The sequence below is a fragment of the Chiloscyllium plagiosum genome, unplaced genomic scaffold (genome assembly GCF_037043375.1).
Source record: "Chiloscyllium plagiosum isolate Xiang-an unplaced genomic scaffold, Cpla_swu_hap1 HiC_scaffold_30, whole genome shotgun sequence".
Taxonomy (NCBI): domain Eukaryota; kingdom Metazoa; phylum Chordata; class Chondrichthyes; order Orectolobiformes; family Hemiscylliidae; genus Chiloscyllium; species Chiloscyllium plagiosum.
Genome location: NW_028270168.1, coordinates 13,634,672 through 13,648,321, shown reverse-complemented (window position 1 = coordinate 13,648,321; position 13,650 = coordinate 13,634,672). Strand labels below are relative to the sequence as shown.

At 42.6% G+C, this 13,650-nt stretch overlaps 1 protein-coding gene across 2 annotated transcripts in view; it reads left to right on the top strand.

Moving 5' to 3' along the window:
- Positions 1 to 13,650, top strand: part of luzp1 (leucine zipper protein 1) — a 150,108-nt gene that overhangs the window by 85,434 nt on the left and 51,024 nt on the right. The window contains exon 1 of one of the 2 annotated variants that reach the window (XM_043717400.2): positions 12,718 to 12,831. The exons of the other annotated variant lie outside the window; for it this stretch is intronic. The gene's annotated coding sequence lies outside the window, so the exon portion shown is untranslated. Of the gene's footprint in view, positions 1 to 12,717; positions 12,832 to 13,650 lie in introns of those variants that run through there. 2 annotated transcript variants of the gene reach the window in all.

The window sequence follows — 13,650 nt, the reverse complement described above, 5'->3', positions numbered from 1 at the left end:
GGTTGATTTGAAATCACAAGCTTTCAGAGTGCAGCTCCTTTGTCAGGTCAAGTCCTTCGCTGCGGAAGCTTCTGATTGCGAATAAACTTGTTGGACTATAATCTGGTGACATGCAACTTCTGACTTTGTCCAACACCAGCACCTCCACATCACAGTCTAGTTGAGACAACCTGCTGTCATCATTTAAACCTTTCTGCTTGCTGTGCTCATGCTGGGGAAATCTGGTTTGATTTTTCAGCTTCATCAGGGGCTAGAGCTGGTGTTACAGGTGGCTGTTCCAGGGTCATCCCCAGTAAGAGAAACATCTGATCCTCGCAATAATGGTGGGGTTCCACAACTCCTGTCTTAAACTCTGTTGGCTGGCATGCTTTGGTTCCTTTGGGAATTTCAGACTTTGGGGAAGCTGGCAGGAAAGTCTGTGCCTGCAGTCCGTCACCATGGCCTGGGGTCTTTTAACATATTGTACTGCAACCTCCACTCAGTTCTGTAAGCTCTGCATGTCCGAAGGATTTACTGATTGAGAATCGGCCTGTTTTCCCTCGTTACATTGCACCTTCTGCAGCCACCGAATCCCGAAGTGGGATTTGAGCCTGGAAGTTTTATGGTCGAGAGGCAGGAACACTGAGCCACAGGACCGCCTCCTAGTGGTACAGTGGAGTTCAAGCCCAGGATTTTATAAAATGGTAGAGCTGATTAGACAGGCCACATGGTCAACTCCTTCTTGTGCGTTCAGATTCTGATTGAAATTCCCTCCATGAAATACGGGCCGAAGCTGAGGAGAGATTGGAATTTACAATGAAATAGTGGGCTCCTTAATGGACATAGGTCAGTCTTGATTGACCTGATCTGATTATGTTCTTCCCTATCGGTAGCTGGTTGTTGTTCAATATCCAGTGTAATTAGGAATTGCAGGATCAATGTGGAACTTGGCTTATTCAGCACGAGGGTATACACTCCAATCTGAGCAGGCTCAACAAACATACTGAGGTCAGTGGGAATAGTAATTCAATGCAGCACCTACCTTCACCCTGCCCTCACCTCCTACCCATAGACTGACACATAACTGGATACTTGCAGCTGGTTCTACCTTACAGCAACCAGTTCAAATGAGTGAAGGATCAAAAAACCCTATCTGATTTATTCCTTTCCAGATGTTGTACCACCATTAAGCTGCAGTTAGCAGCAAAGCTGTAGAGCAACTTCTGATCTGACTTGGAAGATAGCCTATGCTAACGGGCAAAGTAACTGCCTGGACAAGTCTTGTGCATTTCTCAAAAAGAACTCCACCTCCCCATGATTGTCTGAAGTGAGTTTTCATTCAGATCACAAAAGTTCGATGAACATCCCAAATCACAGAAATGTGCAGAAACCCAACCTCTGACTTTGTTCACATCATGTGCAAAAAGGAAATGTGCAGTTTTGGTGCAAGTGCCAACTCCACTACTCAGTGGTTCAAGTGCTACGGAATATATTTGCCATTCAAATGGTGAGAGCAAGCAGTGGCTGTTAGTGAGACTGTGGCTTAATGCATCACCCAGTGTGAAACAGGACCCTTAGCACCTTGGCGAATCTCACCAACAGCCCATGGCCATCAGTTTGCGTTTGTTGGAGTGACAGGTGTGATGGGAGTGGTGGAAATGTGATGGGTGGCTAAGGAGGTGTAAAGGGATGAAAGAAGGGATATTTCTTTTACCTTCCTTGTTGCGGTCAAACACACGTGTCAAACATGACCCTGGAATAATGTCTAGGGTGTACCTCCCTATTCCCACATTCTCGAGCCCCGACAACACCTCCCATTTACCATAAACAGATCACCCCGTGAATAGAAATGGGCTCTGCTGGCATGGACCGCAGTCATGTGGAAAGTGAAAACCACACGAGTGAGTCAGGTGTCCACATGGAACTCTACCACAAAATACACCAACAGAGGGGAATAAAAACACACAAAATTAAAATGACAAACAGTGGTGATGTTCTTGGTGCCTATAAGCTGTTGAATTATGAATGAAGTACACAGGGATATTTTCCACTGCCAACAATGTGGCTTATTTTCCATTCACGGATGTGAAACTTTGCTTTGTGTGATTCCTCAGACTGAGGTGTTTCAGGCAGCTGTTCCTTTACAGCGTTTCATTCAAACAATGGCAATTAGAGATCCATGCTGTTATCTATCTATAATATGCAATCCAGCTGCTTGTACCCTGCTGAGTAGGGCTTCCCATTTCTGCTACATTGCTCAGTTGAGTAATTCATGCCATTGAACCTTTAGACACAGATTTACATTACCCACCCCAGTGAGATGGCATTCCCTGGTGGAGAGGACTGACCAATCTGCAATGATCAGCACACAGAGCCATAGAGAAACTCATCCATGCCGACCAAATATCCAAAATTAACCTAGTCCATTTTTCTGCACACGGTCCATATCCCTCTAAACCCTCCTATTCATGTATCCATCCAGATGCCTTTTAAATACTGTAATTGCACCAGCCTCCACCACTTCCTCTGGCAGCTCATTCCATACACGCACCACCCTCTGCGTGAAAAAGTTGTCCATTAGGTCCCTTTTAAATCTTTCCCCTCTCATCTTAAACCTATGCTGTCTAGTTTTGGACTCCCCCACTCTGGGAAAAGCAAATTGACTATTCACCCAACCGTACCCCTCATGATTTTGTAAACTTCTAGAAGGTTTATCCTGACAACTGTCATTAGATTGTTGTAAGGACCACCTGGGACATAAACACCCTTCAGGAAAGGAAGTCTGCTCTCTTTACTTTCTCTGGCCTACATGTGACTTTAGACTGGACCCAGAAACCCACACAATTGTTTGGGGGTCATGAGTTCAAAGCCCACCAAGGAAGATGGTGAAATTTGAAGTTAATAAAAATCTGACATAAAAAGCTACCCTTAAGCGAATATGTAATCACTCACTGTCAATTGTTATAAAAACCCATTTTGTTCACTGATGTTCTTTGAGGAAGGAAATCTGTTGTCCTTGCCTGTTCTGGCTGATTGAGACTCCAGACATCGCAATTGGGTTGGCTCTTAGCTGCACTATGGGCAATTGGGAATTGCCAAAACAGTCATTCCTGGCCAGCAATGCTCACAAACTAATCCCACAAATGAATAAAATGAAGAAACTGGCATGAATATCGTGAAGTTGAGAAATACAGCAGACATGTGTACAATTAAGTTATGTACAAACAGTATATTCCTCAGTCACCTCAGTGGCAGGGCTATCAGTTTACAACTGAAGAACATGTCATGTTTCAAGTGATCTGAAGTAAGATGGAGTATGAGAACCTCAGCTCACAAGCTCTGGTTCAGTGATGACATCATCAGCAGGCCTCCTAAAAGCACACTAACAGGCTGAATGTGAGACAGACTTGAGGGCACATTGTTAAGGTCAGACGAGGGAGATTTAACAAAGACATGTGAGGCAATTGTTTTACACAGAGGTGGTTTGTGTGTGGAATGAACTTCCTGAGGAAGTGGTAGATGTGGGTACAATTGCAATGTTTAAAAGACATTTGGAGAAGTGCATGAACAGGAAAGGTTTGGAGGGATCTGAGCCAGGAGCAGGCAGATGGGACAAATTTAGTTTGAGATTATATTCAGTATGGACTGGTTGGACCAAAGGGCCTTTTCCATGCTATATGACTTTATAACTCTATAACACAACATCCCTCTTTATTCAAAGATAAAAAACTTATCCTAAACAGAGCTACCTGATTGTAAAACGTGAACTGGGTCAGCTCAGTGGCTGATTAGCTAGTTTGTGATGCAGAGTGACCAGCTGATGTTACCATGACAGGCTCTCCTTCTCAACCTTGCCCCTCACCTAAGATGAGGTGTCTCTCAGGTTAAATCTCCACCAGGCTTCTCTCTCTCTCTCTCTCTTGCTAATGAGAGAGCAGTACTATGGTAGCAATAGTATGTTCACATGATTGTACATCGGCATATGATGTCAATTAGGCAAACAGAGTTCACAAGACTAATGTTTCAAACTCCAATGTATCTCTTTGGAGATTTAACAACTCATGGATGTGTTTGCATTTGTCTACTTCCCTTGCTGCCAGTGTGGTCAGGTTGTATTGACTTGTTGTTCACATGTGTTTGTATCACCTTTGGAACCAGATTTCCTGCACATGTCCAGTACCCCTTGGTGGCACATGCTTTAATAACTGGTCGATAGACGTTTGGGATTGCTGTCTGTATGACCTGAGTCAAAGTCTGCTCCTCCTCATGCAAAATGCTTGGTGGATTTGCACCATGGTAGCAGTGGTCATTGTTCATAAAAGATTCCAACATCCTGGTGGTAGATATTTGGAAAACTAATTGAAGACCAATCAGCCAACAGTTACAGATAACAAAGAATTTTGGACAAAGAGACACTTTCTTGCCATTAAGCAGCATCAGTTTCTGTGAATTCTGAGAGCTGTACAGATCTGTGAATAGGAATGTAACCATCAAGAAAACAGCTAATATATTTTTGATTAGAATGTAAGTTATTACAAGGTAAAATAATTTCTAAGATGCCTTCAATAAAGAAAAATTAATGAGGCTGAAATGCACTTTTGAGCTGAAACACAAAGCAAATGATGCAAATGCAGTGTATTACAGAACATTGGAAGGTTAAAATGCGCTACTCCTAATAACTGGTGCAAATAAGTTACAGTCTATTAGAACAACAACTGTAAAGTCTCATTATTAAGGAAGAAGTTTTAACTTACACTGACACACAGCTTAAATGGTACAGTGCAACACTGTTATGGTGGAAACAATTAACAAAGGCTTCATTATGGATCCAATGGATACCCAGTGTCACCCTTTCTCAATCACAGCTACACAAATGGGCCAAGCAACAGATGAACCTGAGAAAAGAGCTCTACAAAACTTGCTTGTCACTGGTAGGGAGGAGCTTCGCACAATTAACACACCTGGCCTTTCTATGATCAATAGAAAAACCCAAAAATGATTTGTAAGGTTTTCAAAGACCAGCTCATGAGTGTAAAACAGAAACATGCCTGTAGGAGGTGGCTTCTTGCTGAAAGCCAGGGCCTAATAGTTATCTCCATATCATCTGTTCCTTTTTTAGCATTTCTGCTTGATGTTTCCTGGACTTGGTACAAGAGTGACTCTCCAGGGGTCCACACAGGACTTTGACAGTCTCTGAATTTAAATCCTCAGTCATCTTTTTGCTGTTTAAGTCTTCTTTTGAAAAACACAAATTAGAATTAAAAGTTTAATATGTCCACGAATGCTTCAGGATGCTGATCCATTATTACAGCACAAAGGAGAATATTTCCAGTGGAGTATCATGCTTCAAGTGATCCTGGGGTAGGATGGAGTCTGAGACCTTTATACCCTCAGGTCACATGCCATGAGACGGTGATGTTATCATGAATATTTCTCCGAAAGGCAACGAAACAGAAGTTGCTGGAAAAGCTCAGCATCTGTGAAGAGAAACCAGAGTTAACGTGTCGGGTCTGATGACCCTTCCTCAGGACCTAAAGGCACACTGACATGTGACTGTGAGACATAACACATCACGGGCACTTTGGGGCATAGTGAGTACATTGACCCTGTCACTAAAAACCAAAGGAACATGCTGGTTGCTGCAATCTGTCAGTCGTGGAGATGTGTGGCCTGCATATTGCCACCACACCAGCACTGAAACTCATATAGCATATTATCATGTGTTCTTGCCTTTGAAATGGTATTCTTGTGAATTTCCTGATGAGTTAAAGTTGAAAAGCTTTGACAAAATGTGAAATTTTGTAACAATTGCTGTAACATCTTTACAGGTTGTAGGGAGGAGAGGACAATTTCTAAAATGTCTTTAATGTGATTAGCTGCTTGACTTTGCTATGGCATTGCTGCCAACTCCATGGTGGGAACTGGCTGCCTGGTGATTGGTGTGATCGCAGTGAGACTTGCTTTGTGGCTAAAGTCTGGAAACAGGAGGGTGTTTGTACAATACACAATCTTGCATTCCTTTCACTTTTGCAGATCAGATGTATTATTGATCAGATGGACCATGAGCAGAGGAGTGGCAGATGGACTTTCAGCGAGATGAATATGAGGTATTACATTTTGGTAAGGCAAATCAGGACAGGACTTATACACTTAATGATAAGATCCTGGGGAGTGTTGCCAAACAAAGAAACCTTGGAATGCAGGTTCATAGCTCCTTGAAATTGGAGTCGCAGGTAGACAGGATAATGAAGGTGGCGTTTGATACACTTGCCTTTATTGTCAGTGCATTGAGTATAGTTGGAAGGTCATGTTGCAGCTATACAGTACATTGGTTCGGCCACTTTTGAAATACTGTATTCAATTTTGGTGTTTCTGCTATAAGAAAGATGTGAAACTTGCAAGAGTTCAGGAAAGATTTATAAGGATGTTGCCAGGATTGGAGGGTTTGAGCTACAGGGAGAGGCTAGAGCTGTATTCCCTGGAGCATCAGAGACTGAGGGGTGACCTTATAAAGGTTTATAAAATCATGCGGGGCATGGATAGGGTAAATAAGCAAGGTCTTTTTCCCAGGGATTGGGTAGTCCAAAACTAGAGGTTTAGGGTGAGAGGGGAAAGATTTAAAAAGGACCTAAAGGGCAACCTTTTCATGCAGATGGTGGTGCGTGTATGGAATGAGCTGCCAGAGGAAGTGGTGGACGTTGGTATAATAACAATGTTTTTTTTAAAATATATTTTTATTAAGAAAAAATAGATTTTTAAATATTACAACAAATACAAAACAATGCAATTCAAAACAGTACAAAAATAGTACAAAACTAAACCCAAATTTTAAAACAAAATTCCCCAATCCACCCTCCTATAAGAATGTATAAACATACATCGAGAAGTATAAAATTAAAAAAAAACCTAAACTAGCTATTTAACTAACTAAATAAATATCTAACAACAAACAAATAAATAGTAATAACTCAGCCCAGCCAAACAAAACGCTCATACATTCACAGTTCCTCCTCCCTGGATATTGGACTCATGAAACACAATCGTTACGGCTATATAAAAGCCCTTGTTCGTGTGGCAGATAAATCTGTGTCCAGATATTTCAAAAAGGGTTACCATGTCTTGTAAAAATTCTCAGTTTTGTGGTGTACCATATTTGTGAGAAAATCCAGGGGAATATGCTCCATAACAATCTTACGCCAACCCGACAGGCCTGGGGGTTTTTCTGATATCCAACCTAGCAAGATATTCTTCCTTGCACAGAATGTAAGAATATTGAAAAGTTTTGACTTATGCGAGTCTGCAGGAAATACAATGGGTAGGCCCAAAAGGAACGAAATACGGTCCTTCTCCACCCCTACACCTAAAATCCTCTCCATTGCACCCACCACAGCACTCCAATATGTTTGAAGCCTGTCACAAGACCAAAGACAATGGGTAAGAGTACCCGTACAGATCTTGCATTTGAGGCATGCTAAAGATACCCCTGGTATAAATTTTGACAAACAGTCTGGGGCTAAGTGGACCCTGTGGAGAATCTTCAACTGTAAAGCATGGGTCCTATTGCAAGTTGATATCTTCCTTGCATTCTCCCAAATATCCTCCCATGCCCCTGAAGAAACTTTAACACCCAGCTCTCTTTTCCACATCTTGCAGAGTCGATCAGACTCATCTGAGTTGGCACCCCCCAATTGGTGATATAGAGTACTGACAGAGAGTGTACTCTTAGCCCTTAGTAGCCCTCTTTCTATGTCAGATTTTTAGGGATCAGTCAAAAGTGCGGTCCTTTTTTGAATAAAATCCCTAACTTGAAAAAACGAAAGAGGTCTCTATTGGGTAACTCGTATTTCCGTACTAACTGATCGAAGGACATCATTACATCTCCCTCAAATAAATCACCCATGCAAGATATACCCCTAGCTGCCCAACGTTTAAATCCTGAATCTATCATACCTGGTTGAAAACTCGGCATTCCTACTAAAGGTGTAAACAAAGATGTTTTGCCAATATTACCTTCCCTCTGCCGAATTGCCCTCCATGCTTTAACAGTATTGATGACTATTGGGTTATGGCAATATTCCCTAACTGTCCTCACCTTGAATCCACTGTAACATCCTTAATTTTAACAATGGGATACACTGGAGCATGATCAGAGATGGTAATATTACCAATCGTACAGGATGTCACCAGATCCAGGGTTACCGCAGGGGTCAGAAAAAAATCAATCCTCGTGTGACATCTGTGCGGATTGGAGAAAAACGTGAGATCCCTACCTGTAGGGTGGAGACACCTCCAGACGTCCACCAATCCTAATTCCCCACACAAACCCAATAACTGTTTAGTTTGTGCAGAGGGTATCGAGGGACCTTTAGGCAACCTGTCTACTGTGGGGTCCATGAGGCAGTTAAAATCTCCCCCTATAATAATGTGCCGAGACTTGAGACTTATCAGTTTAGAAAAAGCATCTACCAAGAATTTAAGAGGATGTACCGGGGGGACAATAAACATTTAAAATGCCATATTCTTCCCCATTTATCAAGGCTTTAAGAGTTACAAACCGTATGTGTCTTTAACACATTCCAACAATTTAAATGAGAGATTTTTCCTAACCAATATAGCCACTCCCCTACATCTGGTAGTAAATGATGAAAAATAAACTCGGTCAAAGCCATTCTGTAATTTCAGATGCTCCTTGTCATCCAAATGTGTCTCCTGTAACAAAGCAATATTCACCTTCTTCTTTCTAAGACTCAAGAGGACCTTCTTCCTCTTAATTGGTGAGTGACTTCCCTTGATATTCCAGGTACACCATTTAATCAAATCATTAGCCATAATCTTCTGCAATTACATTTAAATTCCAGAGAGGAGGAACCCGAACCACAAATTGCTGAGCCTTAGTGTCGCATGGTCCACCAAATATAAAAACTACATAAACTAAAACCACTACATTTAACAAACATACAAAATTATTAAAAATAAAAAACAACAAAAACCAGAAAACAAACCAACATATAAAGCGCCAATAGCGCTGAGTAGGGGAACTCACCCCCTGCCCGGAGGGGGCAACTACCCGTCCCGAACTGCCCATAAATAGGCATCTAACCATCTCAACCACCTTCACTTCTCCCAGCTAGAGCCGCATCGCAAGCACAAGCTAAAAAGAATAAACACCCCATAGAATATCAATATGAATAAAAAAAATTCTTTTATATAAAAAAAAGGGGAATAAATACCCCACCCATCCTTTGGTATGTCCTAACTTAGAAATTTAAAATGTACATCTTAACCACCGCCAGACATAGTTTGAACCAAATTATTATCAATAGAGGAAAAAAGGGAAAAAAAGGGGAAAAACAAAGTTCCAACCGGATTTCCTCCATTTCTTTTACAGAATGATAAACGCATACCCAAGCAACGATATTTATATATACTACAATTGTTTAACTTAGGTTAGTTTGTCCACAAAGTCTCTTGTCTTCTCTGATGTGTCAAAGAGGTGCATGGATCCATCTAAGGTGATCCGAAGCACTGCCGGATATCTCAGGGAGAACTGAATCCCAAGCTCTTTCAACCTTCTCTTGACATCATCATATGATTTTTGTTTCTGGATCCCCGCCGCTGAAAAGTCCTGAAAAAACATGATCTTAGAGCCCTCATAAATTAGGGCCTTTGGATCCTTCCCCTGGAGTCTGGAAGCCTCCATGACTCTCTCCTTATCCCGGTAATGATGGAACCGCACCAGGAAAGGACGAGGGCGTTGACCCAGACCCGAACTCCGTGCTGCGACCCAGTGAGCCCTCTCTATCTTCAATCCTCTCATGCCAGTCTGCAAGTCAAGGAATTTCGGAAGCCAATCTTCAACAAATTCCGCAGGCCGCTCATCTTCCTTACCTTCAGGCAGACCGATGATCCGAATGTTTTTTCTCCTGCCCCTGTTTTCAAGATCATCCACTTGGTCACGCAAATTACGAACCTGCATCTTCAGGGCTTGGATCTCTTCCTTGAATGAACTGGCATCAGCTTCCACCACTGTGACCCTGTGCTCCACCTCATCCGTCCTCTTCTCCAGGTCTCCCAGCTGCTGCTCATGCTTCTGCAGCATGAGAGAGACTGGAGCCAGCTTCTCTTCAATCTATTTCCCCAACATCTCGTGAGATTTCGAGAGCTGGTTCACCAGGTCCTGGAGAGTAATTGGCTCCGAGGCTGCTGCAGGCTGAGCTGCAGATCCAGCCTCAGATGCTCCTCCTCCCTTTTTAGGCATTTCTGGACAGCTGAAAATACAGGTAAGTCAATTTTTAAATGTTTCTTGGGGCTCCACAATCTTTCCAACGCCCCAAGAAATCTTGATGACCTGGGTTGGGTGGGTTAAAGGACCGTCTTGCTCCGGTTGCGATGCGAAGCTCTGCAGTGTGATCTTCTCAGATCGCCGCCATCTTAGATCCCCACAATAACAATGTTTAAAAGGCAGCTGGATGGGTACACGAATAGGAAGGGTTTAGAGGGATATGGACCGAGTTCTGGCAAACGGGACTAGATTTATATAGGATATCAGGTTGGCATGGATGAGGTGGACCACGAATTCTGTTTCGGTGCTGTACATATCTATGACTCTATAACCCTCTGACTGGAGCTTAAATTGTTGCTGCAGTCCCGGTGGTATGGTGTATTGCACATGCTGTGAGGGACTCTCTTCTGCTGAACTCTGTATATTTTCATGTCATTCTTTCAGACAGAGAGGCAATGGGTTCTGCCTTGTCCCATTTACATTTGCCTGCACCAAACAGCAAGCAGTATGATAAAGCATGCTTCTTTACTGACATTAATTGAGTTCCTTTTCCCGAAATTCTACTAAAGACCCACAAATGCTGGTGCAATATAAAGTTGACATGAGATTTTTCGGATGCACGTGCTTGTGATCACCCTGGTCCCAGTGTCCAAAATGAACCAGCTGAAAATACCCCACTGTCTCTCCCACGCTTTTGAGATGATTCTGTCCTCTGAATTTGAGGAAGAGTTACTCAAACTCTAAAACGCTCAGTGAATGGACGAATCTTCTGAGAGAGAGCTTTTTTCTGCATCCTAGTTTCAGTCACGTGCATCTCAATTCTCCTGTTTCAGATTCTGTCATTAATAGCAAGTTATGGAAATGCATGGTACTGCCCTTCCTAAAGTATTGAACTACACACTAAGGGATGTGCTGGGATTGGCTGCTGCATCAGCAAATAGCAGGCACTGGAATGAGGGAAGATGGATCTGATATATTCTTGGCACTGCTGAGGAGGTGGTATGGTTGGAGGAGTTAGTTAGTCATCCAGTGATCCCGGACAAAACATGTTTTGGACATCAGGAGAGGCAAGGATTGGACTCAGTCATTGAACAGCCCTCAAACATGTATGTAATATGGGAAGGGTAACCATTTATGAGTCTCTATTTCCTATAGAACTGTACTCCATCTGCAGGTGTTTCCCTCTCTACCCAATACACGCACGAGCACACACACACACAGACATACACACACATGCACGCACGCGCGTACACTCACAAACATGTATACATGCACGCACACAAGCATGCACATACACACATGTACACGTGTGTGTGAACACACTCAAACACATGCACATTTACAAGCACGCACACACTTGTATACACACATACACACTTACACGCTTTCATTTCAGAAAGCTCAGGAGCTTAGAGAGTACAATAATACAAAATGCCATTGTGACAAGATATAGTACCTCTTTGCAAACTTGGTTGTTACACATCAGATTGTTAACATCCAGCTGTTTCTTTATTCTCTCAGGGGATGTAGGTGCCACTGGCAAGGGCAGTATTTGTTGCCCATCCACAATTGCCTTTGGAGGCTCATGGGGCTGCTACAGAGGGCAATGTCTCCCCTCTATCGGAATCTCACTAACTAGTTTATAAATGCGGATTTATAAAGTAGTTAATGAGCCAGACTGAGGAAATTGTGGTGTTTCTTCTTATTAATTTGTGGGTGAGGTCATTGCTTGCAAGGCAAACACTTAATCTCCATCTTTAATTGCCCTTAACTGAGTGGCTTGCTGGGCCAATTTCAAAGGCAGTTAAGAGTCAACCACATTGCTGTTGGTTGGGAGTCACGTATAGGCCACAACTGGGTAAAGATGTCAGATTTCTTTCTCTTGACAAAGTTTGGGAGACAGGTCGGGTTTTAAAACAAGCTGGTAGTTATTTGGTCCTCATTACTGGACTAGATTTTTAGTCAGGGTTTATTTAATTAACTGAATTTAAATTCTCTAGCTGCCATGATGTGGTTTAAGCTCCTGTCTCTGGATACTTTAGTCCAGGCCTCAGAATTACTAAGGCTGGAATACATTCACTCACACCATCGCGTGAGTCCACCTCTAAATCTTTGAACTCAACAATAAGTTGATTTTAAAACACAAAAGCAAACATTCCAATGGGAGTGACAGTGCCACATCAGTGAACCTATTGCTATCATTCCAGACATATTTTCACATTGACTTGAAGCAGCCAGTCCCTCTTTTCCGAGATGAGGGAAAACAGCAGCAGGCTTTTTGTCACCGGCAGAGATGACAGACTGTTGGTTGAGTTGGCTGAGAAGCTGACGATGGCAATGGAACAGGGTTTTTAATTAGGGGATTTCATAAAAGCAAGGCTTTCCTGGCAATGGAGCAGAGGATTTCTCTGTGTCAATGGGGTCACGTTGCATTCTGCAGCAAGGTGGAGGGAGGGGGGAAGGGAAGTGAGGAGTATTTATGCATCCCGCCGTGCCAACAAACACACTCTCCATCAGCTGGTGACAAAGGATTACAAAGGACTCCCGAAGCAATAAACAGATGCTGTCAGGTAAGTGAGAAGTATCTATTTTGATGCACTGCCTAGCTAGGACAATCAGTGAATAAAGCATCAGGCACCAGTGACTGAAGCAACACTCTGCGCATTAGGAATGCTGTGCTAAGACGCTAGATTTTCTCTTCATAACTAAGTTAGAACTCCACTGAATTCACAGTCGCAGATGCATAATAACATCTGACTATGAGAGAGTGAAATGCATGCAGTCTTACAAGAGGACACCGGTTCTTCAATCCTGCAGTGTAGCAACCAAAGGGAAGGCATCTTGTGGGGTAATGCTGGTTCTTTATTGATCTAGAGAGGCTTAAGCATAAATCGATTGCAACACAAATCAGGAGTGAGCTGCCCTGATTGTTTTCAGTTGCCTGCAGTGAGGCATATGAAAATTGGAATACTGCAGTCTCTGCGGAATAGGGGTGACCTTGCAACAGAGAGAGAGAGAAAGAGAGAGAGAGAAGCTGTTCTGAGTCTGTTCGAACAAGATACAGAGTGGATCACAAAACAGGCAATAAACACATCCTAGCTAAAATCCACAATGGGTCATGGAAATCTAACACCGGGTTTACAAGCCTTGAAGATGCTTATTTTGTTGCAGAGATTTCAAATTTTAACTAATTCAGTAAAAAGAAGTACACCTGGTAATGATAAGGTCAATCTGTCACAGTGATACCTCATGTACAAACAAAATACAAATAATTCAAGAATGTATGTATAATCTTGATATTTTCATACCTCAGTCATACCCCGGTGTTTACATTCACTGCTAGGCTTACCCCATCTCAGGTAGCCTGCCCAATCATCCCCTCTGTGTAC